Here is a 24,295-nt window from a genome sequence, read left to right on the forward strand (position 1 = left end):
GAAGCAAGTGGTTTGATGGAGAAAAGTTTGCTGCCTGGTATTGCTGGTTTACAGTTCTACTTGGCGTGGTTTATGTTTTAAAGACAAAATGAAGTCCACAATGAAACCCTAGCCAAGCATCTGTATAATTTTACGTCGCATTCTTAAAAACTGCTGCACGAACAAAACAATTGCTCTTTAAAATTCCAAAAAGTAATATGATTCTCAGTAGAACAGTTATTCAATTGTACGCACCCACCCTGCGTCCCATTTGCTGCGTTGTTTGCAACAGGGTGCCATCACTTCGCTTCGTCCAGAACCCATAGCCCGTCCCGCAAAGGTGGATGAAGTTAGCAAATTATGTAACCAACAATACAAGGCCGTAACACCAGGCCACACGTCGCACCATTTGAAGAAATTCCAAACCCACACTACCTCCCGTTTATCACATACAGTCGTCGCCTGGTTGGTGCTGAAAGGATATTTTCCACCAAGTCACCAGAAAGCGTTCTCTGCACGACCGGCAAACCATTTCGTCTGCCGACAAAAGCATTCTTCGTTTCGTAGCCTTCATCTCCAAACAAAAACTTTTATCGCACCTGATGACTACCCTTCTCCATACTCCGCCATCTTTCCGGGCCCGCTTTCTGTTACGGTTTTCCGGTGAATTGTAACCGAGGAGTTCGACAAGTCAGGCAAAAGGGCATCCGATACAGACACACACACACACACACAAATCGGTACGGAGAATTCATATCTTCAACCCCCTTTTGGTTACCACATGCCTACCGGTGCCTCGTTTACATCTCGTTGGGCTTCGGTGGAAAATTGAGGAGGGAAAACGAAACGCAAGTCAACTATCTCGAAACACAGTGGGCAGCAAAGTTTTAACTAACTCTGCAGGAAAGCAAAAGACAAAAACACTGCTCACATAACATCAACACACATACACACGCGAGGCGGTTTGAGGAAGGTGTTTGGAGAATGTGCTTTCGAAACGCTGATTGTGCACAGCATCCGACCTGTGGCACCTTGTTTTTTGGAAAATGCTTGGAAAGCTATGGAAGAAGCAAAAGCCGATGGAGCCGATGGTACGTGGTAATAAATGTGAAGCTGTCAGAAACAGTTTCTTTTGTCTGTATCTTTGCATACGACCGTATACATGGTGGGTGAAACGATATGTAGACTTGTGTGTTGACATATTCACGAGTCACTAGTATTATGCGGCGAAATGCAACAAAACTAAATTTACAAGTGTGGTAAATAAAATCATTTTTGCTTTTCTCTGAAGCTGGGAGAAAATGCAACCGATAAAATTGTTCGGAGCTCACACACACACACACACACACACAAACAAACAAAACTAGTTTTCCGTACACTTCTGGTCCTTTTTTTTGCTTCCTTTTCTCGTCAGCTCATCTGATCAGGGTTGGCGCGCTCAAGTGAAAACCGAAGGACACATAACATAACCGTGAGTAAGCAATTCTTTGATAATAGGATAACCCGATCAAGTGTGAGCATTGGGGAACGTGACGAGACCACTGGTGGTCGGTTCGTCCCCTTCATCGTTTTTTAGCGTAGAGGTTATGTTATTCATGTCGCTGCTGTGAAGTGAAACACCAGGCGTCTCCATCGCAGAGCAAAAAGCTTTTGGCGGCCTAGCCTCCATTGTTTTCCATGATGACATGAAACTGAGCCACCGACAGCGTTTTCGAGATGCCTAGCTCCAACCCGATTCGAGCATGGGTATCACGAAAATTCACCTTTACAACAATCGCTTTCCGAACCGGCTGCTCTGAAATCGTCTACATTACGACGAACAAAAGTTTGGCGATCGAGTTTTGCGGTCCGATGTTGAGAATTGTAATGGTGTAGAGGGATGGAATAAGATAAGAGAAACAGAACAAGAGAAAAACAGAAACATCATCCTCAACTAGCTCCAAACTGTTCAACCGACGGCAGAGAGCTAGTAGCTTAGCTGAAGGAAAAGTTTATCTTGAAACTTGTTATACACGATCTCTTTGCATAGAAAGGGGGGCTCGCAAACCAATACATAGCGAAGGTGGGTTGTCTTGCTGCTGCTAGAAAGGTGCTAAGCAGATTGGAATTTTGTCCGTTTGCTTTATGGAAATGTAAGGCATCAATATGCAACAGAAAAGCGAATGGGAAAAGGCACGAAAAATTGCCCGCACAGAACGCACGTCGAACTATCCTTCACGAGTTGAACTTTCTCGCAACAGTTAACAGGATAAGGAAACAAGCTTATTCTATATGTTCGCAAGGTTTGTGGGCTGATGAGTGATTTATTAAATAATTTAGAAGAAGAAAAGTCGATCATTTTTTTATTCGTTATTCAACGCATCAACAAAACAATGAACAGAGAGAAAATTAGAAGAAGCAAAGCTGGTCTTAAACACTTCCCATACACTGGATGGACACTTTGCGACTTGTACTTCCTTCCTATTCATGCGTTTTTTCCGTTTTTGTTTTTGTTGTAAAGATTGATTTTCGTGATAGGACACGTTTCGAAGTGGTTCTTCGTCTCGTAGTACCCGTGATTATGAACAATGCAGGGAAAAATTATACCGTTGCTGTGGACTTTTTTGCTTTCTTCGCTTTTACGTGCCCCCATTTTCTACAACACCTTAATTTTCTACCACAACAACTAACGACCAGCCGCGTGGTTAAGCTTCTTCAAAACACGCAAACGCAACATGGATGAATGGTGTAGAAAAGTTACTTAATTTGAATTTTAAATTTTCAGTCCATTCATCGGGTTGAATGTGTGTATGTGTGTGTGGTAGGTTAAATACCGTTAGGTAAAGGAGCGAAAGAGATAGAAAGGTGAGGAGATAGTGTGGCAGAAAGGAAAGAGAAAAGGATATAAATGGAAACAACACTTGATGCCGACATAGGTGTCCTTCCGAATGGGGTTGGCAGGCCCAGGCTGTAAGATTTAAGATTGGGCTAATTGTGTTCCATTGAGTGATGTTGCCTCGTCAGCTGGATATAAACTCCCTGTTCTCGGGCCACGCAATTTGCAGGGGTTTTCCTGCACACAAATTTAACAATTTCAATGCAACTCCCTTCAAGACAAATTATTCTGTTTCTTTTTTGATTGGTGATCGAATGTCGCTTATTCGTCCGTTTTATCATTAAAAATTAAAAGCAGTCCGACAAGTAAACAATTAACTCATTGATTTGGATGTTTCTAAAAAAAAAAAAAAAAAAAAGTACAAAAAGTCACAAATAACTACAGCCAACGTAAGCATTGAAATTGTTTAATATGCGGTTTTTCAATTCACTAGCGGCTTGGACATTAAAATTTTATAGAACATAATAATATTCAAGTCAAAATCTGGTAGCGTCCAAATATATTACTTTTTACGTGTTTGTATGAAAAATATTATATAAATTTGCTTTGTTTAATAAATTTGTTTACTTTGGGGCTTTGAGGTCTTTACACAACAGAACTGGGGTTCAAATCCCATTCGGATCGTCCACCCGTAGTAAGCACTGAATATGCAACTACGTGGTATCGGCAAGTCTAGTAAGCCATTTCGACGGCCGGCTTTTAAGTGTTATGCCATTAGATTTAAAATTTAAAAGATTATAACTGTTCGCTTTCCGAGCGTAAAACCCCTACAATATATAGGTTTGAAGAATTATATTCTAGTTTGTCAGCAAGGTAGTAGGGAAATCAGTATTTTGTGTACCGAAATAAGAAACTCCATCTCGCCCAAATCAACAAACCAACGCCACACAAAAATGGATGATTCTGCATCATACATTCTGGAAATTGTTTACTAAAAAGGCGACTAATCAAGATGGTACATATGAAAGCACGTGTATGTGTGTGTGTGTGTGTGTGTATATGTTTGTAATAGAGATTGTGTTGTCGTTTCGAAATCTTTTCGATCGATTTCCTTCACTCCATCTACAACAAACTCACCCCGCCCGTATTGCCGTTTTTTCCGTGATAATTGTTTTATAAACACTGCATTCGCACAAGCGCCAACAAAATAAATATAGCTCAAGTTTCGAATTTCGCACATGCACACACACACACACACATACACTGGTTGAACGCGTTCGAGACGCGGGATACATGCCGGATGCGAAAGACGATTCGGTTTCGTCTGGTTAATTGGCAGATTGGCGTTCTGGTCGGCGGGCCTCGATTGCATTGGCCGAGCCTAGGGGTTTTTTTAATGTGCGCTTTTCATCCCAACCCAATCATTCGTGCCGATTATTGACCCCCGGTCGATGGAAACGATTTATTTTGTTGGCTTTTTTGCTGTCGCCTCCTGCTTCTAATGACCTTCCACTTCAACCCTAGCTCGGTGCGATCGTTCAACGTGCGAAAACTCGTTCCGATCGGTTGATTTCAGATAGAGAAGGAAATACAGAAGGCATACCAGTGAAACTTGAATCTGCTGGGGTCGGTTTTGGATGGCAAAGTAAGTCAGAAAATAAGCAAGGGAACGGATCTCAGCGGTGAACAATTCCAATGCTTAATAGAACCGACCTCCATTCCTTACCCTTCTTTCCTTACTTTTCTCCTTCCTCTGGAGCTGTCCAAGAATCGGTCGTGCTCCACTGAATAACGCTAAATAATCGATCGAAACAAAATGCCAGATGGCCCTGGGCGATAAATGGTCCGGCGGTTTCGTTGTTCGTCTCCCTTGGCACTCCTTGCTACTGCTTTTTAACAGCGCAAAGCGAGTGCCTCTGATTGCTCGGCCCCATATTTTTCCCACAATTTTCCACCCAACACACACTAGACCTCCGCTGAACTCTGCTGTGAAAAAAAGGATGTACACACAGTCGGGGGAACTGGTCATTCGATCGTTCTTTATCTTCTCATAAAGAGCTCGGCTTCGGGGTTTTCCTACAGTTTCTCTCGCTCCCTCCCGGGGAGGTTTTTTTTTTGTTGGTCAAAGTGCGCTCGCTGCATATTATTGCGCTGTCCACCAGACAAAGCAGCGGTTGAGTGAAACAAAAATAAACTCTTTCACCCACCCAGCTGAACGCAGTGCAAAAACACGCCGCCGGATCGTTACTGGTTACATAATTTCCTCCTTTAGACGATCCTACTTACGACGGCATCCGCCGCTGGGCTGGTAAAATTTGCTTCGCTTTAATAGCTCGGGTTTACTTTTCGGTTTTGGCTTTTGGTTCAACGCACAGCAAAAAGAATCCTAACTCTATGGTAAAGGTTAAGATAAGGCTTTCCGAAGAAAACTCGCGCCTCATTTAGATAAGCACAACAGAAATCGCATTACCACCGCGCGTTTGGATTACGATTTTGCGATTTCACGATCCTTCCTTTCAAGGGGCAGTTTAACAATGGTAACAATTTCATTAAAATTCCTACATTATGTCACATCAATCCATCCCCAGCTGTTTCTCTCCTTTCTGCCCTTTGAAATGGCGCTAACGGTGGAAAATCATGTTAACCAACTGTTCCATCTGGGCGCGCGGCGTTCACAACGAACATCAGCGCAAAATCGATACGATTGCGTGCAAGGCTATCTCACACATGTAGGTATGTTTGTATGCGTGAGCTTCAAGTCAGCAACAAAAGGTTTCTTTCCCTTCGTCACTTTGCCACCTTCAATAAGGATAAAGCAGCAGCAACAGCAGTAGCAGCAGGACTCCCCGTCGATAGCCGTATATTGATTGACCTCTCTGCGCCTTCAACAAACGTTACGGGCAATTGGTTCCCGGCAAATTCTCTCTGTGTGTGTGTATGTTTGTGCTGGAATGGAAGAGCTGGGCCCTGGGACACGGGAATGTGTTCAAACTGCACACAATTTAATTATAGCAGTAATTAATTGCAGTCTCCGGAATATAAGGGTAACTTCCCACCGAGGAGACCGCTTGCCAGCGAGTACACGAACGCACACACCGGTGTATGACTTGTGATCGAAAGGAGCGCGCGCTGGTATCATTGACCACTGGAATTCAATTTCAATAAAGGTGGTTTTCTGTAAGATCAGGACCTGAAAATTATAGCGGAAATTGATAAATAATTAGGGGAAAAAACTATAGATTATAGCACGATAAACTATTGAAAAAAAAAAACGACACTGAAAGTACTCCGATACTGCAGTGCAAGGGTAGTAGTACATGAGAAGCTGAACCAATACCGCAGAAAAATCATTTAGAAAGAATTAACTTTAAGAGAAAAACTATTTGTTCGGTATTAAATACTGAGTGTCGAGTCAAGATTTGAACTCCGACCCTTCGATGTCACTATACATACCAACTTCTCTATTTGGGACACTCCTTTCGACTATTTTAAAGGGCTAATAAAAGCTACAACTTCCGTGTGGATACATTATATCGTACGTTTTTCGATTCGATTAGTGATAAAAATTAGTAAAATAAAACATAATTCAATGCAGATACCTTTCAATCAAACGTTTTACTAAATGAAAACCAAAATATTCTTCAACATCTTTGTTTATAGTGAATAAAAATAGATGTTTTGTTACAGAAATGTGTTCCATAAACGTACCGCGTAACGCTTGACTGTTGCATTTGATTAATCGCATAAATACAATTTCCACCCACCACCTACGGCTATCGCTAGTCACAAAATATAATTCCTAAGTCAAGCGTGAATATTGGACGAATGTGACCCACCCCGTCAGCATCAAAGAGTGAACCAGACACACGTACCTATGCGACCGGACGACAAACCGAGAAATCTGAGACAAAAACCTCCGAAACGAACTTATATCACGGTTATAAATATATTCGACGGTCGTACACACTTTGAAGCACACCGGTACCCGGTGACGGTGTGTTGTTGTCCTACATGCTTCCCTTGTTGTTGTGTGAGGGCAAACAGACGTACAGAACGATCGTCAGTGATACAGAGGGGTGGGCTGGTGTCGCCGCAGTGCAATATCTACGAATATTTAGAGCATCCGTTTTGAAGCGGACCAGAAGATGAAGAGCGTTAAAAAGATCGTCCCGTTAACGGTGGGACAAAAGACGAGCAGCAGACAGAAGTCGCTGACACACACACGCGCGCGCGGGGAAAACCGTCTCGAAGTTGGCCGGTTCTAAGTCGGTCAATCACCGGTGCCTGAGTGCCTGATACCGGGCAGAGAGATAGATTGGAAGCGTGTGGTAAAGGTGGTAACCTCATGTGGATACGATCCACTTACTGTCGCTTTAACACATATTAGTGCGACAGTCCCTTTAGGCGTATATTTTTACCATCACGGACGCGGTGTCTGGAAGCGCTGAACGGAACATTAATAATAGGAATTCCAATGGGGCGCGTGGTTCGCAATATTGTGGAATTTTTCCAACCAACCCGGTACGTACAGCAACGTACCAAACATATCTCGTGTCACATGACAGGTGAGTTTCGTCAGTGATCGCGCGCGCAAACACAACGACAAGCATGAGGTTTGGCGCCGCGTGTCCACGAATCATGGGTACAGTGCAAAGTCGAGGGAAACCCGACGGGGATGATTTTGTTCGTCTGCCCTGCACCGCACAGTCGGTCTGTCTGGGTTCATTTGATGTCCGGGTTTTGGAAAAACAGAGGCTTTTCCCTACGCGCAGTCACTCACAGTCACGCCGATCGTCGTCTGGTCTGGTGAGTAGTGAGTGCCGTCCCCCCGCCAGAGATATAGGACAGAGATGTTTGGTATCTCAGGCGTACGGCACTGTGTGTGATCTGTTACATCATCCGGGACCGATACCTGTGTGTAGTGAAGCGGACCAGCTGCTGCTGGCAGTAGAGTTTGCCAGAGATATTCCTTAACACCGGTTCATTTCGAACCGCATTTGTGTGGCTCTCTTGCACGCTGCTCAACAGCGAACACAACACACGAGAGGTAAGAGCGAATCCGGTTCAGGTGGGCAATGGTTGATAGAAAAGGAAAACGTCCACCGTTGAAGGTGGCAAGGGCGCTTGCGCTTCTCTCTTGCTCGGTTCTCATTTTCCCACGCTATCGCTAATTCTCTTTCCCCCCCCCCACACATATACACTCACACACGTAGAACGTAATCCGTTTTCACAGACTCTCGGCCAGTGGACGACAATACTGCTCAGAATCCGAATCCCCGTGCCTGTCCCTGGTGCAAGACTGTTTGTGTGAGAGCAGTGGTAGCAACAAGGCAACAGCAGCACGCCGATAAAGCTTACAATGGGCACCCATTTGCTCCACATTGCCTCGTAGAATCGTGGTCGTAGTGACACAGAAAAGTACTCCTGCTCTACTCCTCTCACCACAACAACCCCAGCAAAGCCACACAATACACAACCAGTGACGTCATCGTTGAGGGAAAAGGAAAACCGTGCCTCTACTGCTAAGGAAGAATATGCATTGAAGCGTCCCCGAATAAAAAAAAAGAAGACACATCCCCTGATACAGGGTGAGCGAGCCCCTTTTTGCTGATGTGTAGAGTAAAACGTTTCGGCATCATAGGTTTAATCACTACATGCTCCCTTTTTTTTACACGCCTGGCAACTCCGAGGCAGACCACATACTTTTCTCTAGCGCACAACCGGAAGTGGTATTCTTTTTGTTCCTTGCCCATGCTCTCTCTTTCTAGCTCGCTTTCACCCACGCACGATTGTTCGATTGCTCGCGGATCCACCTTCACACCGTTGACCTCGAACACCGGGCCGTGTGCCGGGGATGGGTTGTGGGTTGGCAAGGCAAAAACCCTTCAACTGACGTTTCGAATGTCACACGCCAGCCACAATTCGGCTGACAATAGCACGGACACACACACACAGTGCAGAGAGGGAGACGGCGAATCGTATTGTTAAGCAGCGCGGGAGCCACGCGTAAAGCGTCGGCGAGCATTAATGCTGAAATAGAAGAACCTCACGTGCATTGCAAACTGTATATTTTTAGCACTGCACCTGCATCAGGACCTTCATTTTCATAATTGTCGTGCTTAGATAATCGGATTCCGTGCGCCATTGTGTGTTTGCGTGTGTGGTACACAAAAAGTAACCAAACGTACCTCGCTTCAAGCTTTACGTCATCACTTTAAAACTAGTTCAAGCCCTTTCTGATTTTTTTTTCGTGTGGGAGAGAGAGAAAAAAAAAACGGAGCAAAACACAGAATCAAGATTAATAGATTCCGCGTGTCTTTCGCTGGAATGCAGACTACGAAGAATTCGGGTCAAAACTCACCCCAAAATACAACACCCCAACTAGCGGTAGGGGAGAGTACGAAAAAAAAAATCATCGTCCCAAAAAAATCGTTTGCGACGATGGGTAAATAATTAACAACAATTTCAAATCCTAGACCTCTAGGTCTCATGTAAGTCTGCGATATTCTGAATGTTGGCAAAAAAAAACGATGTCGGGGGGTAACGCGTGTTCTTGTCGTGGACACTTTATAAATGGATGGTGGCACAACAACAACAGCAGCCGCGAACTAACGACAGGAGATGAAAAATAATATCTTCCGTCTGGTGTCAGCTGACGAGCGCGTGTGTGTTGTTCGTTTGCCATCGCTGTTCGAGCATGTTGCACCAATATAGTATATGAACGTGAGACCTCACGAACCTACCTCCCTAACGTATGCAACCCGCATCACAAACGGTCCATATTCACAGTACAACTGCTTGCACACGACCTGCAACGTCATAAAATTGAAGCTACACCAGACGACCAGGCGTCGTATCTCGAGGGGGAAATATAAAATGGCCACAACAACAAAAATGGTGGCAGAATCTAAACGTGGCAAATTTTGGGCTTACAAAAAACACACACCAAGCATTGATCCAAACCGAAAAAACGAGGTAAATGTTGTGTCCTCTTTTTTTGTATTAAGGCACACAAAAAAAAGGCAAACATCATTCTTGTTTCGTTTTCACTGTTTCGTCACTGTTGTGCTGACACAAATGCCTACCTATCCACAAATACAACGACAGAGTCAGGTAAGGCGGATTAAAAAAAAACATCCAACGGAGGAAAATTGAGCAACTTTGTCCCCATTCCACAAACACGGGGTAGCACAAATCAATAGACCACAAACGTTATAATAATAAGGCGCGCACACATCGACAGCGCATAATGGTACAAAACAATCTTGTCAAAAATGTTCCAAAAAATGGCAGCAGACACGAGACAGGGTAGGGTGGGTTGTTTGTGGGGGGGTCTTGCACATTCTGGACGAAATAGCCAAATCCTCGCTTTTATCAAACCGATGCGGAAAATTGCATCCGCATGATGCGCGAAATTCGAACTGCAGATGCATCCTTATACACAGCAATCAATATATGTGTGTGAGTGGGTGGCCGATGGACTACCCATGGGGTTCTTCGCAGAAGCCGTAGTATTGAGAAAAGACACACACACACACAACAACAACGCTCGTTAGCAAAAACCTCTTATGAAAAAGCGATGTCACTTTTCATTTTGATATCCATGGAAGAAGAGCTAAGACTTGGAACACGATTGAAGTCATATTTAGTTCGACTTGAGCTCGGGCCTAGTCTCGGGCCGATGGGGATTGGCTAGCGACATGACGATGGAATCAATCGATAGAATTAGATAATTCAATCACGGTCGGTCGGTCTATAAATGGATGGTTTTGAAAATTTGGCATGCCGTGGGTTTTTTTTTAAATTTCCCAAATTGATGTGAGCAGCATGTGAGCGATTTTATTTATAAAAAACAATATTATTATGCGTACTGTACCATTGAATTATTAATGAAGTCTTGAAAACATTAAGGCAAATGATTTGAAATAAATATTTGGTTTTCTTTGGACGTTTTTGGTTCACCACGTGGCTTACAATCCAATACCACGTAGTTGAATAGTTAGTCCTTGCTAGGTGGGGAACTGTCCGGATATGATTTGAACCCCGATACTGACGTGTGAAGACAGAATGTGAAGAGAAGAGGACATGTAAATGCCGAAGAGAGGCTTCAATCAATTGCAATATCAACCATGCATTGCATGGTGATATTTTTATGGCCCCATTATACAATTAAAAATATAAATTTTGGACCTGATTATAATGTTTGAAGAATCATGTAATAACCATACCGTTAAAAATTTAATTAAATACTGGATGATCTATTTTAAAATTATTTTATAATAAAAATAATTGAACATCTGTTTGAATCTATCATCATCATGTTGGCTTACTCTTTTAAAGAGCACGTCGTCGTGACATGGCCCGGTCAACAATAGATCTCCAGAAAACTCGATCTCTGGCTGCAGCTTCCCATCCATATAGGAACCCGATCTCCGACAAGTCTCCTTGCACCTGATCCAGCCAACGAACTCGCTGTGCCCCTCGACGAATACCTTCTTGGCGAAGCATGAGTCCGGCATACTCATAACATGCCCCAGCCATCGATTCCTGCCAGACCGGCAGGAACCAGGATGTCAGGATCTTCGTATAGCTCAGCAAGCGCGTGGTTCATACTTCTCCTCCACAATCCATGCTCGAACACGCCGCCAAAAATGGTCCGGAGGATGCGTCGCCCAAACACGCCAAGAGCGTCTGCATCCTCCGCTCGGATGGTCCAAGAGCTATTAGGCCATATAAGACCACCGACTGTTTGAATCTATGTTATGATTTAATGGTCCACAAAAAAACTAATGCCTCTTTTAAATTGTATAGAAATCAGGTAGAAACTTAGCCGCGAATCTTTATCTGATTTCTTCTGATTTCGTTTATAAAACAGAATTTAATCTTAGCTCCATCGTATTTTGAGATTCAAATACCTCAACAATCCAGCAAACCAACACATTTTGTACTGCAACTCAGTTACCAACAAAAATCCTAGTCCTCTAAAGCCGTTACTATGTCAGTAGCACAGCAAAACCTTGTGCCAGTTTGTATTGCAACATTAATGCCTGCATAGAAGGAACAACCGACCCCGATTGATCGCCCATAATGCAAGTCTTGTTTGATTGGATGCACTTTGTGCGATGCATTAATGATGATGAGTACATCTGCATACCGCGATGACGCGGAACCAACTCACTTAGGCTTGTGTTGTGCGCGCAACACCCGCCACCCTTAGGACCTGACCGCTGCTAGAGCTGCCTCCAAAGCTGAGGGGAGATGTTTCAATTTTGTTTGCATAATATTTTACAGCGATCGTTAAATGTTACTTCTTTTTCGTTACCCGTGGTTCGATCGGTAGGGCCGCGGTAGAGCGGAAAGTTGGTGAAGACCGCTGTCTTGCTGATGTATGCTGATGTTTACAAGAATTATGTACATATATTTTCCACCACGATGTTTATGCCAAAGCACCGAAGTACGTTACGATCCCGAGCACCCGTCCGGGGCACAAGTGTTGGGAATCGAGCTTAGGCTAGTAGAGAGGGGGCAGTAACGCGCGTTTCGATCTTGTTGTTTGCTGGTTTTTGGGAAACCAAAATCCACGAAATAACTCCCGTTGGAAAACGAGATGCGAATAGATCTCCCACTGTTTGGCACGTCCTGTACGTGCGTGTGTCTGCTATGGAAACCATCAGCAGGAAACCGGCTCCTCCCTATAATCAGCGGGTGTTTTTGTGTGAGTAAAGAAAACTCGTACAGTTCAGTACAAACAGAAAATCTGTTTAAAATCTCCACAAAAGAAAACCGGGAAGCTGGACGGCGGTTAATCCCAGCAGGCGGGCATGAGCATTTTCGGGTGAGGTCCGCCGTTTTAACGGTAGGATCGTGCGTAATGATAATCACTGTAGGAGCTCTCCCGGCTTTAGCAAGAAAAGAAGCACACACAGGCACAAGGGAAAATGAAAGCAGCGAGTGCTCCGGAGAGTCAATAAACGTGTCACGTCGGCACGCTAACTGACAATTTGATTACCGTGGGGGTAAATTTTTCACCGAACCTTGAAATTTTTTCCGGCACATTTTTCCCCACTTGCCATCTCTTCTTGTTCCTACTTCTTCCCTTTGCTCACACACCACACCTGACATAAACACGTACACACGTGTGTAACACAGATACACAACCCCCCCACCTCCCAGCCCCACGCCCCCAACAAAACAGCCCCTAGTGTTTGATCGGCTTAGCGCCAATGGTTGCAAGATTCAATCATAGAATGGTCATGGGAACACGGGTTTGGTGTTTATCCTTACTTTAAGCAGTTTTCCATGTGGGAAAATATTTTCCTAGAAAAATTGAAGCTCGCCAGTGGGAACAAAATATCGCTTGTGTACTCGCGTGTTGCAACCCCGTGACTGTCAGATTCCTTGTGTGTGTGAGGGAGAGTATATGCCTCGGGATAGATTTTTTCGACTCGACAAACCGCAACGCTCAGGTGTTCACACCTTCTATAGCACACACACTGAGGGTACGCGATACTCGAAAGCGCTCTGCGGGATAAATCGATCTAAGCCGAAGATTGAAATGGACGTACAGAAATCCCGACATTATTGACGTACATTGCTTGTCCGCAATGGGAAACGTGAACCGAATTGGCTGGGGTAGCAAGCAACCAGAAGAAGACGTTGTTTTGAAATGCTGTGCAAGAGTGTAAGATTTTAGCTGCAGTTTGGCAAAGTGCATCTCATCACCGTCTGGTTACAACGCCAATTCACTATGTGGAGGGTTCGATCAAACTGCGGCCAAATATACATTTTTTTCAATACATAATTTTTCCGTGTGTTTCGTGTTTAAGCATTAAGGACGAGCAATACTGCCGGTCTGTTATGACACTGTAAAAAATAACTTTAAGACTTTGCTACTTTGCTACTATTTATTTTACGTTATTTGGATCAAGTACTGGGCGTCTCCATCGACAAAATATCGTTTTCGATAAGTGAATATTTTGAATAACGAGGAAATTCGGATCGGTATCCGACTAGCCAATATGTTTATTTAATTCAATATAAATTTTTTATTTTGTAAAAAAAATTTTGGATACGAAAATTGCCTATTTCAGGTTTATACTTCTCTTGATATATATTATACGATTACGTATGTTGAAAAATCCGGACATATGGAACTGAAAATGACAGCTGAATTAACCGATTTCTAATACTTTTGACCATCTCCATTTAATAGTGTAATCGCTACCGCATTGAAATGGGGCAATGGGACACTGCAAGCAGTTCAAATGAAGAAAATAGAACGAAAAAACCAGAGCCAATGTCTCTTACGGATGTTGGATGTGCTATTTCTGATGGACGGTACAAAACGAATAATTAATCGGCAACCACCATATCCCTTTTTTCCCTCCTTTTTTTCCGATACCCATTGCTCTCTCACCCTCAAAGGGAAATCTCGTGTCTCTTCCCGGTGCCAAAAGTGACGTCAATCTTGACCCGTTTCGCTCTCCTCGATTACCATCCCCCCCCCCCCCCCTCCCATGGTTGTTTCCTGGTGTAATTTATGCAGCAAACCCTTCCCAGTCAGATTGAACATACAAGTACCCACTTGAAAAAGCTACGAAATGAGCCCCTGATGTTCTGATTAATTGATTCGGCAAAAAGGGAAGACACAGCGACAGCCACCAGAACCCCAACCGATAAGCCAACTTTACCATGCTTGACGTGCGATTAATAATAAGCTCCACCAGCACCGGTCCCTCCCAGGCCCCGAATCTGTACGAAATCGACCATTCGCCATCTTTACCGACATCCTACCGGTAGGGGGCCGGCCACCAGTTTTGAAAAGTTTTGCACCAAAACTTGAACCAAACTGCAAAAGTCTAATCCCTGTTTTAAAGTGCTCCCAAACTTCTGCCCATCCTCTAAACTCCGCCGAAAATCAGACAGCTGACATGACCGAAATTGGCGCAATCGGAAGGCGCAAACTCTCCAACAAATCAAGTCTTTCATCAGTGTCCCGCTGCGTCTGTGCTCGCGTCTTGGGCAGCTTCGGATGACGACGACGACGAGGACAAACTTTGCGATCATAATGGAACGATAAAACGGTACCGCGTGCGCGTGCGGAATGGAGCAAAGAACTTTCCATCTGTGCCACACGAAAGTGCGGCAAAATCTGGACGATGGTGCCTTGACACTGGCGAATGAATTTCGGTGACAATCGAGATCGAGATGGTCACGAGAGGCATAGTACTTTCGCCCTGGTCCTTCAACCGGCTTCGTAAACGTCAGATTAATGTGCTTAATTATTAATTCACAGAAATGAGGTGCAAATGAGGTTGACGAGCGCGCGCAACGGGTTGGTAATTTCTTTGATAGAAAGAAATTTGCCATTTTTTATGAATATGGGAGATAATCGAAACCATTTGCTCATGGGGAACAATGCCAATCTTGAAATACACCACTAGAAAGGTCAATTATTTGTATAATTAAGTGTTCTTTAGAGTATTTAGATTATTTTGAAGAGTAAGCCATTCGAGGACTGATTCATTTGTTTTGAATACTGCTCAATTTGGTATTTAAAATTTAAAAAGCGATAATTTTAAACTTTTGAACTTTCATTTCATAACCAACCACTGACTATTCCTCTGTAGGAAACGCCAAGTCAAGGAAGCCAGACCACAACCTGCAGTAGTTGAAGAGTTACTTAAAGAATTGAAAACAGCTACATTACAATAACAATCCAGCTCAGTGAAACAAAATTGTAACATCAACAACTTTTACATTTACATCTGTTATTCCCCAAATGCTCCATATGGAGATGCTTTTTGAAATTGTACGATCTTTCGCCACAGAAACTTTACACGTAAACAAAGCTTTAGCAGCAATATGAATTCCATGTGGTGATAGTTTTCGTACAAGACAAAACACAATAGCAGGGAAAGGAAGAATACACTGACAAAACCATTCCCTGTGTCCGGTGCTACACACACGATATTATGTGCAGTGTCATCCCACTGGTCATAACATCATCACACAAAACTTCCATTCCTTTCCTCGAGCGGAGGGAAAGATAGAGAGACAGAGAGTGAGAGAGCGCTCCAAACAGTCTGTATGAGCGCTGAAAGAAGCACTGTAATCGTTTCGTCAGTCTAAAATATCACGAAAACCCAAAGTACACCCACGTACCGGGTGGGGCGCGCGCGCTTGTATTTGTCAATAGCAGACCGGAGCAGCAGCAACAGAACATTCTGGTCCAGTTTGCTCCAGTTTTTTTTTCTTCGTTGCTATTGTTGTTGTTTTTTTTGCAGAAGTTTCGGTGTAGGCGGGTAGGTGCTTTGCGGTTTTGTGGGATTTCCAACTGCCTTCAAGCTGACCGGGTAATATTACACCGGGGCTGGTGCTGCTAGGAGACAGATAAAACGATCCGAGCTTATAAATAGACCAAGCCCTATTCATCCTCACCCGGTTGGTCCAAACGCTGCTACTGCCCAGGCTTTACAGGAATGTGGCAGACGAGTCGTGAAAAATGAAGATACTAAATAGGGATGGAGAGTAGAAGGTGGGATAGGTATAGTTGGCTATTTCAGGAGACGTACTGACCACCCGTTGGCGACAGCATTGTCTATCTCTCCACTCTGTAATATCTATAGCATTGCCTTTTAAAGCCTTCACCCGTAGCTTGATACAGATGCACCACAGGTGCAGCAGGCAAAAGGGATTCGTCCCAACTCATTGGGACTTGGGAAAATGTGAAAAAGGATTTCTCTATTTGAAGATTACTTCTTCTGATCTCCGGAGGACCTGTGTTGGTGGGTGGTTTTCTTTTATTCTTCTACCCATAGTGCTTATCTAGCCTCCTCACGGTCAGACAACCAAGCAACAGTAAATTAGGGGCTATATATAAATGAAAACTATCCAGCCGAACCTCCCCAGGCACGGATACACTACCCCAGGTATGGAACACGCTTTTGATGTCTTCAAGCAAATGTACTTTTCATCAATTCACACTAATACCACACCAGAGCATCACAGAACAGCAGAACAGAGAGTGCAATTTAAGTTTTGTTCATAAAAATTTTAAACCACCGTACCAGTCGACCGTAGCAGCTCTCGATCATGCTGATGAGATGCATTATTTTCGGCTTTTGGTCACCAACATCAGTGCAGTCATTTCGAACTGTTGAGACACTGCCAAAAAGCTCCGAGCCTTTATGCCACATCATAAGAGTTTTATCATATGCGACATCTTGTGTTCTTGCTGCCACGTCTCGCTAAATCTGGTACTCGGCATGCAGCTGTAGAGGTGCCATACGGTACCAACATGCTCCACTATCTACATGGCAATCGAAATTTGCCACGTTCGAATGCCAACGATGCATACAGAAAATCCACTGTACTGGTGGAGAGCTCAGCCACTTACTGGAGCTGCTGGTTGAGGCTAGGGATTTGATCGGAATCAGTTGTTAGAAAATCAATTTGTCCTACTATCCTTCTTTTATGTGCGTGTGTGTGCTGATCGATTCTACCGGCTGGTTGTGCATACGTCACTGAAAATAATTTGGTTGATTCCATGCCAAGAAATGATGCCTTTATAATTGACAGAGTAAGAAAAAAAATCACACAGACACAGACAGAGACAGATGCTTTGGAAGACGTACTCCCGGGTGGAGAGATGAACGCTGTTCCAAGATATTCTATCGGTTCTTTGATTTTGCTTTGATATTTCACCGCTCGAACAAACGAAATGTGGAGCATGCTGTAGCAGAAACCGTTCTGTCACACACGAGTCTCACGACAAGCAATATCGGGTTATTAGGAATGATCCAAAAAGAGATTTGATTGGATATGCAGATACAAATTGAATAAGAAACAGATTTGCGATTGCTGAGGATATTGAAACTACCGGCGTTCTCATGTTTCAACCGCTTTTTTCTCTGTTTTTTTCCCGTACTAAGCAAATCACCAAAGATCAGTATGCAGTAGTGTATATGGAGAATTTAAATTCGAATCGTAGATTTTTTTACTTGTTAAAGTTTTTAATTATGTAAAAATCCATCTGTGTGTACAGTCAGTCGTCTAAAATACTATTCATTTAGAATTTGGTCATTCTTTCTTATGTATAGTAAAGCCTCTCGTGGTGCTATACCGAATTTTTTGACACCTATGAGTAGGTATTGGTGCACTCTTCCCTTTTATGGGGTGGTTTTGGCCTGATCGTGCTTGTTTCAGTTATTATTAACGATGGAGCTGCAAACGTAGACAATTAATTGTGCACACCCACTTAAAAAATTTAACTTAGTCCGGGAGAAAAGAAGGAAAATTCCTTTAAAATGCGTCTTTTACTTTTGAATATGTTTTGAAACGGTTTCGGAAATGTCAAAGCGTGGCTAGATTGGTTGAACAAAACCGTTGTTTAGGAACAATGTCAACTGAACTGGAAGGTGTTGAGAGCGTTACAGCCTAACCTTGGACTTTCGGATGGGGATATTGCAAAAAATACGGTGCAGCATAAATACCGTCAGAAAAATGGGATTGAGTCAGGAGAATAGATTTGAGGCAGGATGCTGGCCAAAAATTTAATGTTGCCACAGCACGGAGCGATGTTCCCAACAAATGTAAGTTTGTTTATGCTGACAAATTTGCCCGCAAATTCATGGTGTTGCAAGCTATCTGCAGCTGTGGGCACAAAACACGGGTTTTTTATGAAAAATCAATCTATGAATTCGACAATTTAAGAAGATTAGGGCCTGGAGAAATCCCATAAAGGGACTTCTCAAAAAAAAAAAAAGGAAATTTGCTTAAATTCTTCCGTCACAATAAAAAAAAAACCCTATCAAATATATTTTTCTTGAATTTTTTGATAAAAGAACAATAAAAAACCCTACGTTTGAAGTAGAAATGATATTTCTACGTTAAACATTTCTCGTTTTACAGCCTGTGATGTGCGACCGAATTCCAAATAAATGCCACTTTAAACAGCAAAACAAACACAGCGGGAGTCAGCTACCCCGATTTCGTTGAATTGCTATAAACCTTTCAGAAAAAAAACAATAGATTAAGTTAATTGAAACGAATGAGAATATCCGTTGATCAAGATTAATGAGATTCGTTTTCGGCTTTTTTCCCATACAATCAAGACTTAAGTTCTGTTTCGTATTTCTTTTTAAAAAAGATCTGTTAACAATTGCGAAGCACAGACAACTTTCCTGATGCTTCCTGATTCCTGCAAAAAGAAAAACCCAACGAGCAATCTTTTTCTTTATCAAGACTGCACTCAGTATTGCAGCTGACATGCTCCCCATACATAATGACATTCGTGGAGTTTCGTTAGAGCAGAAAAGTTTTGTTCGTCCTGTTACCATTCCGGTGATAAAACGAGAACAACCGTTGTGCTGATGACAACAGCGAGCAGCAACCAGCAGCATTTACAATTCCAATTTTTCATCTCATTGTGCGAGGTTCTCCAAAATTTCCCAATCTGTATTCTGTCCTGCTGGCTTCACGGCTCTCTGTATCGGGAAAGGCGATACAGAGAGAGCAGTTTTGGATGTCTGGAATTCATCATGTAAGAATGCCTTCCCATCCTCATCCAGGGGTAAATAGTACAACCGATTTGCATTTACATTCTAAGCTTGCAACCAAGGCGGGAAGGTCGAATCCTATTCGACCGACACGTAATCGGTCGCACCGCAGCACAAAGCTAAAGTAGTTTGTCATGTCGTGGTCCTCGTGTGTATGCAGTGAAATCCCGACGGATTTGGTGTCTTCGTACGGTTCTAGAAATAACCCCAAGAGACACTTTAATCTCCCCCTTCCCACAGGCAGAATCGAGATCGAGAGAAATTCCAGACATAATCCGTAGCATCGTGGTGCGTTTCGGATAAGTCAACCGGAACACGGCGCACGAATCGCTCCCTCCTTTAAGGGCCTTTTCTCTACTCGGAGTATGAACAGTCTCACAAGCTCTCCCTTGAAGGTGCTTCTCTTGATGGCTAAAAATATGCGCGCCATGACGACAAATATTAACATCTTACGGTGAAGGTGGACAACGCATGGTGGGAAGAAGGGAAATTATGGACGCCGGTGCAATTCGTGAGGTGCATACAATAACAAGATAGCCAAACTTACAACGACCCGGGATTCGCCTGTTTTGATATCAAATTTATTGGTGATTCTGTAGAAGACATCCGCTTCTAAGAATCAAGTGGATAGTGGAGAATATTGTGATACATCTCAAAGTTCTGCAACAATTAAAATCTTCCCAGACACGTTTAGAATTAAAATATGTTCCACCGGCACTACAGCAACAGCCCCAACAACACTATCGTTTAGAATAATTAGTAGTAATATAAAAATCGTGCGAACGCAACAGCATGTAAGCAAGCTGGCCGAATCTCGCAGGATGCCACTCGTTGAGCACGCCACTAAACTTCACTGTGGCGAGTGGCTATCTTCTTCACTATTGTTTAATTTATTCCAAGTTTCGTACCGAAGAGACGAGCCAACCAACCGCAAGCAACCACCGGCCGTCTGGTTACTTAAGCATAATTAGCATAAGTATTAATTTCCCCAGAGAACTTTACAGGTTTCCTGCTTCTATCCAAGCCCTTTCATAACGGTGGTGGAAACAGTACCAAAAGCACTTTTACCACTGGTAAGACGCTCCATTTTTTACCTTCTTTCTCCCTCTCTTTCTCGCAAAACACCATAGTAGAGTCGTTTGCCTTCTTATTCCAAGGGCTAATAATTTTTCCTCTACTTACTCACACACACACAAAGCTTCTGGTGGTGCGTTTCACCACCATCTTTTTTGCCGGTGAATTGAACACACACCCGGCGATAGTAGCGAGTAGACAAGATACACAATATGTTGTGTTGTTGTCGAAGCCAATTTTAGGGAGTAGGGAACCTGTTCCGGGTAAGCCGCTTAGCGTGGAAAGCGAAAGCACGGGAGCTGATACTGTTTTCGATTACAACGGGCGAATGGCAATGTCGTCAATGAGCTTGCGTTGATTTGCATGCCGCTGCGATGCGAAATCACTACTGAAGGCTACTGCGGGGTGTACAATTATGTGTTAGTTCCGTAGCAGATTTGGTGGCATTTCTCGATAATGAATAAAGGTTTGGGATTTTTTTCAAAAACTATGTCGCCACAACCGTTAGGGCAATTTTTCTATTATGATTTTTTTCAATATTTTTCAAAATATCTAGAGAAACCTTCCGCAATTATTAAAATTTTGTATTCAGAGTACAAGATTATAGTTTTGTTAGCGCCTAAGAGTATGCAACGTGCATTATCATATTGGACATATTGAATTGGTGTTAGGAGATCGAGGAGGAGTGCAGTGAAATGTTGGAGAAGTTTAGAATGAAAATCTTATACTTGTCATAAAGTGGAAAACGAATAGAAATACTTACGTCTTTTCTTCAAATATTTCACTATTTTTTCATAATGACGGCCATTTTGGCCTATTTTGTATATAATAATAAATCTTAAAAAATATTGTGTTCATTTTCTATTTTCAATTTCAATTCAATTTTGTATAAAATAATAAATCGTAAAAAATATTGTCTTCATTTTCACGCAACCTGGCAGTAGAGCCGACAGCGGCGCTTCTCTTCACATAGCAGGGAAGGGACGGGGTTTAAGTCCCATCTGGGACCGTTATCCGTAGTGCGCATTGACTATTCAACTATGTGGCGTAGCAATAAGTCTAGTAAGCAATTAGAGTCCGGCATGACCACCTAACAAGGGTCGTTAAGCCAAAACGAAGATTACCAAGCAAAGAAATCGATTCACCATGGTAAACCTGATTACAATAATTAAATAGTATTATTTTAAAAATAAATTCCTTGATTTGTCAAAAATTTGCTTGATACACGTCTTAAAGTAAAATAAAATAACGTTAACCTGTTTTATCCTCCAGTGCTCTTTCACCCAGAGCTCGTCGACAAGTTGTCGAAGAAATCCCAACATTCCCTAACATCAAAGAGACTGTACCATTAGTATGAGCAGAAATATTTACTGTGCAAACGGAACACTGCAACTGCACCGCCTGCACCGGTCGACCGTACGTCAAACTATTCTAGGGCAGCGAACATACAGTACCCATTCCGTCCGTCAGTCATGCCCCGTTCGTTCGATTTCCATTTGCATTATTTAAGGTTTAATTACTGACCGCACGGGTGATTGGAAATTGAAGGATGAAAATCGGGTAAAACACACACCACATGAAAGCCAATGTGCCACAGGGGGTGGGCTAACCACTGGGCGGGTTGGTTTAGGAAGGGAGAGTGAAAAAGTACAAGAGCTGTGCTGTGGAAAGCGAGCGACAAAAATCAATTCAACCTAAAAATAAACATTCATGCAGCAGTCCACACCACCGGCGTCGCCCCATTTCGGCCGGGGAAAATCAAAGCACATCGGTACGAATATCGAACGGGAAAATCCGGCTTTTCACCTTCCCCTCTGAGCTGCGAAGGAAAAAGATAATAAGGTGTGCGAGTGTGGTACGGTGGCTAAAGGAAAGAGAAAAGCAAAGCTTGTGTGAATGTCATACCGAGCACACAGCTTTGCGAAAAAAGGATATGCTTTTCGCACGAGTTTTACTGCTCTCTAATCAATGAGGAAGCAGCATAAGAGGATGGAAGCAGCAATTTCACCTACTATTTCTTTCGTTCTGATTCACACACACATACATTCATATCGTGGAAATTGCTTCTGTTTACCGGCACGAATATTTTGCAATATAAAGGGGCACTTTGTGCCCCTTTCGTCCACAAACGGGTCACTGTCAGGATACATTTAGTTGGCCTGCGTAGGGAACACAGAATGTCCATTTTCCCAACCAACCAGTCAACCTAACCTACCGAACGAAAATATAATTTTCCTGTTCAACTTTTCCTCTTTCATCTACCTTTCACAGGCCATTACTAAGGGGTTTTTGTGTGAGCATGTGTGTGGCAAGCTCGAACCCGAACATAACCGATAACGTCGATAATGTTTAATAAAACATAAATCGATATCCGTGCAGGGAAGGCCACACCGGCAATGTTACGGAATCGCTACGCCGTTAGCCTTCAAAAATATTTCCTTTTCCCTCCCTCGTTTGTCGTCCCTTTTGCTCAACGAGCGCGTTTCATTTCCGGTCCGGTTCCATCAGCAGCGTTTGGTTTGAATTGCCGTGGTAAGGACTAGCTAGGTGCCTGGGGAAAATGCACACTATCCACTTGTGCTTGGAATGGTCGTTCGCGAAATAATTACGAATTGCTACCATCTCCGCTCGTCGGTAGGGACCTCCTGCGTGTCCTCTTTCAGCTCGAGCCGTTCGAGTGGTGGACCAGTGTTGAAGTAAATGTTGACCTTTTTTCCATCTAATCGCTTCACGTTTGTTAAATGTTGCTGCCTGATGTTGCCGTTTATGCGTATGTGGCACACCTGTGATTTTGAGCTTGTGTCGCTCGTGAACGCACTTAGCCACTTGGCTAGTTGTTCGGTATGGAGAATGCAGCAAATAAAGGCATTTTCCTCCATTTTCTCCAACACCAGCTGAACAGATAAACGCACAGAGAGATAAAAAAACGAAACGAGCTCACACAGTCGTATTGGTTCAACGGGTGCAATTTGTTCAAGTACTTCACCGTCTGATGCGAATGGGTGATGTAAACGAGATTTAATGGTTCGATTAAGGCCTTCCCAGACGCTTACACACACACACACACACACACACACACACACACACACACACACACACACACACACACACACACACACACACACACAACACATTTGCTATTCCAATAGCATTCAGGTATCAATCAACTAGAGCGTGATAAGATAGAGAATGTATCTTATCTCGTTACAACTTGCATTATTTAAACACTAGACGTAAATCAATTTAAAACATGCACGGGAATTTACTGATAAAGAGACTATAGCAATCCATCAAAATTGTATAATTGGGAAAAGAATAGGGGACACACTTTCCAAGGGGAATAATATTACCACATCTCGAACAATTGATGTGTAATCTAAAGTTTAAAATGACTGCACATCAATCAATAACAAATCACAAAGCTCTGCAATATCTTTCGTTTCAAGATGATGACATTACTTCAATGCTTATCAGGCATGATGCTGAAATCTGCTTGATACTGCTCTAGAGTCAAGTTCTAGTTTCTTCCTCTCCAAATCCAATATTCCAGCCTATCTGGTGGACGCATCAAAACCATCACGTCATTTTAATGTGAGACCACCAAGCCTCCTATCTCTGTGTGAACGGTGTCATTCTCATGACATGACTAGCCCACTAGAGCCTTGGGAGTTTAAACTCCTTCGCAGTACAAAGGTGAGATCTGCTCATAGACACGTCACTGCTCGAACAACTGCTATGCAATAAATACATCGTAAGCTATGGAGAGAGTCCATATGAGTATTAGAGCTAAGAATTTGTAGTCCTAGTTTCTGTCATCGCAGAAACAGGTGACAATAAATGTACGATGCAAGACTCTGTGAAGTAAATC

The 24,295-nt window shown here is 43.1% G+C and overlaps 1 protein-coding gene across 1 annotated transcript in view; it reads left to right on the top strand.

The window, feature by feature from the left end:
- Window positions 1-24,295, top strand: part of LOC126564886 (geranylgeranyl transferase type-1 subunit beta) — a 322,137-nt gene that overhangs the window by 73,160 nt on the left and 224,682 nt on the right. The window lies entirely within an intron of this gene.

This window comes from Anopheles maculipalpis, chromosome 3RL (assembly GCF_943734695.1).
Source record: "Anopheles maculipalpis chromosome 3RL, idAnoMacuDA_375_x, whole genome shotgun sequence".
In the NCBI taxonomy this organism is placed as follows: domain Eukaryota; kingdom Metazoa; phylum Arthropoda; class Insecta; order Diptera; family Culicidae; genus Anopheles; species Anopheles maculipalpis.